The sequence below is a fragment of the Perca fluviatilis genome, chromosome 8, assembly GCF_010015445.1.
Source record: "Perca fluviatilis chromosome 8, GENO_Pfluv_1.0, whole genome shotgun sequence".
Taxonomy (NCBI): Eukaryota; Metazoa; Chordata; class Actinopteri; order Perciformes; family Percidae; genus Perca; species Perca fluviatilis.
The window spans coordinates 32297477-32301111 of NC_053119.1; positions in this window are offsets into that span (position 1 = coordinate 32297477).

Consider the following 3635-nt stretch of genomic DNA (forward strand, 5'->3'; position numbering starts at 1 on the left):
TTACAGTAATTTTCCTCAAGAATCTCTCAAAAAGAAGTTTCTATGTCAGAATCATGTGTAAAGTGCTCCAAACAGCTTCTTGTGGAGTGTAAAGCTTGTTTCCATCGCTAAAATAGCTTTACAGTCATTTCCTTCAAGAATCTCTTATAAAGGAAGTTTCTATGTCAGAATCTGTATGTAGGTGCTCCAAACAGCTTCTTGTGGCGTGTAAAGCTAGTTTCCATATCTGAAATAGCTTGTCAGTCATTTCCTACCAGAAGCGCTTATCAAGATGTTTTTATGTCAGAATCATGTGTAAGGTGCTCCAAACGCTTCTTGTGGCGCGTAAAGCTTGTTTCTATCGCTAATATAGCTTTACAGTAATTTCCTTCAAGAAACTCCCATAAAGATGTTTCTGTTTCAGAATCATGTTCAAGGTGCTCTAAACAGCTTGTTGCGGCGCGAAAAGCTTTGTTTCCATTTCCTTCAAGAATCTCTTATAAAGGAAGTTTCTAAGTCAGAATCATGTGTAAGGTGCTCCAAACGCTTCTTGTGGCACGTAAAGCTTGTTTCTATCGCTAATATAGCTTTACAGTAATTTCCTTCAAGAAACTCCCATAAAGATGTTTCGGTTTCAGAATCATGTGCAAGGTGCTCTTAACAGCTTCTTGCGGCGTGTAAAGCTTGTTTCCAGCACTAAAATAGCTTTACAGTAATTTTCCTCAAGAATCTCTAAAAAAGAAGTTTCTATGTCAGAATCATGTGTAAAGTGCTCCAAACAGCTTCTTGTGGAGTGTAAAGCTTGTTTCCATCGCTAAAATAGCTTTACAGTCATTTCCTTCAAGAATCTCTTATAAAGGAAGTTTCTATGTCAGAATCATGTGTAAGGTGCTCCAAACAGCTTCTTGTGGCGTGTAAAGCTAGTTTCCATATCTGAAATAGCTTGTCAGTCATTTCCTACCAGAAGCGCTTATCAAGATGTTTTTATGTCAGAATCATGTGTAAGGTGCTCTAAACAGCTTGTTGCGGCGTGTAAAGCTTGTTTCCAGCACTAAAATAGCTTTACAGTAATTTTCCTCAAGAATCTCTCAAAAGAAGTTTCTATGTCAGAATCATGTGTAAAGTGCTCCAAACAAGCTTCTTGTGGAGTGTAAAGCTTGTTTCCATCGCTAAAATAGCTTTACAGTCATTTCCTTCAAGAATCTCTTATAAAGGAAGTTTCTATGTCAGAATCATGTGTAAGGTGCTCCAAACAGCTTCTTGTGGCGTGTAAAGCTAGTTTCCATATCTGAAATAGCTTGTCAGTCATTTCCTACCAGAAGCGCTTACCAAGATGTTTTTATGTCAGAATCATGTGTAAGGTGCTCCAAACGCTTCTTGTGGCGCGTAAAGCTTGTTTCTATCGCTAATATAGCTTTACAGTAATTTCCTTCAAGAAACTCCCATAAAGATGTTTCTGTTTCAGAATCATGTTCAAGGTGCTCTAAACAGCTTGTTGCGGCGCGAAAAGCTTTGTTTCCATTTCCTTCAAGAATCTCTTATAAAGGAAGTTTCTAAGTCAGAATCATGTGTAAGGTGCTCCAAACGCTTCTTGTGGCACGTAAAGCTTGTTTCTATCGCTAATATAGCTTTACAGTAATTTCCTTCAAGAAACTCCCATAAAGATGTTTCGGTTTCAGAATCATGTGCAAGGTGCTCTTAAACGCTTCTTGTGGCGTATAAAGCTAGTTACCATATTTGAAATAGCTTGTCAGTCATTTCCTACCAGAAGCTTATTAACAAGATGTTTTTATGTCAGAATCAATGTAGGTGCTCTAAACCGCTTGTTGCGGCGTGTAAAGCTTGTTTCCAGCACTAAAATAGCTTTACAGTAATTTTCCTCAAGAATCTCTAAAGAAAGGTTTCTATGTCAGAATCATGTGTAAAGTGCTCCAAACAGCTTCTTGTGGAGTGTAAAGCTTGTTTCCATCGCTAAAATAGCTTTACAGTCATTTCCTTCAAGAATCTCTTATAAAGGAAGTTTCTATGTCAGATTATGTGTAAGGTGTCCCCAACAAGCTTCTTGTGGCGTGTAAAGCTAGTTTCCATATCTGAAATAGCTTGTCAGTCATTTCCTACCAGAAGCGCTTATCAAGATGTTTTTATGTCAGAATCATGTGTAGTGCTCTAAACAGCTTGTTGCGGCGTGTAAAGCTTGTTTCCAGCACTAAAATAGCTTTACAGTAATTTTCCTCAAGAATCTCTCAAAAAGAAGTTTCTATGTCAGAATCATGTGTAAAGTGCTCCAAACAGCTTCTTGTGGAGTGTAAAGCTTGTTTCCATCGCTAAAATAGCTTTACAGTCATTTCCTTCAAGAATCTCTTATAAAGGAAGTTTCTATGTCAGAATCATGTGTAAGGTGCTCCAAACAGCTTCTTGTGGCGTGTAAAGCTAGTTTCCATATCTGAAATAGCTTGTCAGTCATTTCCTACCAGAAGCGCTTACCAAGATGTTTTTATGTCAGAATCATGTGTAAGGTGCTCCAAACGCTTCTTGTGGCGCGTAAAGCTTGTTTCTATCGCTAATATAGCTTTACAGTAATTTCCTTCAAGAAACTCCCATAAAGATGTTTCTGTTTCAGAATCATGTGCAAGGTGCTCTAAACAGCTTCTTGTGGCGTGTAAAGCTTGTTTCCATATTTGAAATAGCTTCCAGTTTTCCTTCAAGAATCTCTTATAAAGGAAGTTTCTATGTCAGAATCATGTGTAAGTTACTACAAACGCTTGTTTCGAAGCTAATATAGCTTTACAGTAATTTCCTTCAAGAAACTCCCATAAAGATGTTTCGGTTTCAGAATCATGTGCAAGGTGCTCTTAACAGCTTCTTGTGGCGTGTAAAGCTAGTTACCATATTTGAAATAGCTTGTCAGTCATTTCCTACCAGAAGCGCTTATCAAGATGTTTTTATGTCAGAATCATGTGTAGTGCTCTAAACAGCTTGTTGCGGCGTGTAAAGCTTGTTTCCAGCACTAAAATAGCTTTACAGTAATTTTCCTCAAGAATCTCTCAAAAAGAAGTTTCTATGTCAGAATCATGTGTAAAGTGCTCCAAACAGCTTCTTGTGGAGTGTAAAGCTTGTTTCCATCGCTAAAATAGCTTTACAGTCATTTCCTTCAAGAATCTCTTATAAAGGAAGTTTCTATGTCAGAATCATGTGTAAGGGTGCTCCAAACAGCTTCTTGTGGCGTGTAAAGCTAGTTTCCATATCTGAAATAGCTTGTCATTCTTTCCTACCAGAAGCGCTTACCAAGATGTTTTTATGTCAGAATCATGTGTAAGGTGCTCCAAAGCGCTTCTTGTGGCGGCGTAAAGCTTGTTTCTATAGCTAATATAGCTTTACAGTAATTTCCTTCAAGAAACTCCCATAAAGATGTTTCTGTTTCAGAATCATGTTCAAGGTGCTCTAAACAGCTTGTTGCGGCGTAAAGCTTTGTTTCCATTTTTTCCTTCAAGAATCTCTTATAAAGGAAGTTTCTAAGTCAGAATCATGTGTAAGGTGCTCGGCAACCGCTTCTTGTGGCGTAAAGCTTGTTTCTATCGCTAATATAGCTTTACAGTAATTTCCTTCAAGAAACTCCCATAAAGATGTTTCGGTTTCAGACTAACTAATGCGTAATA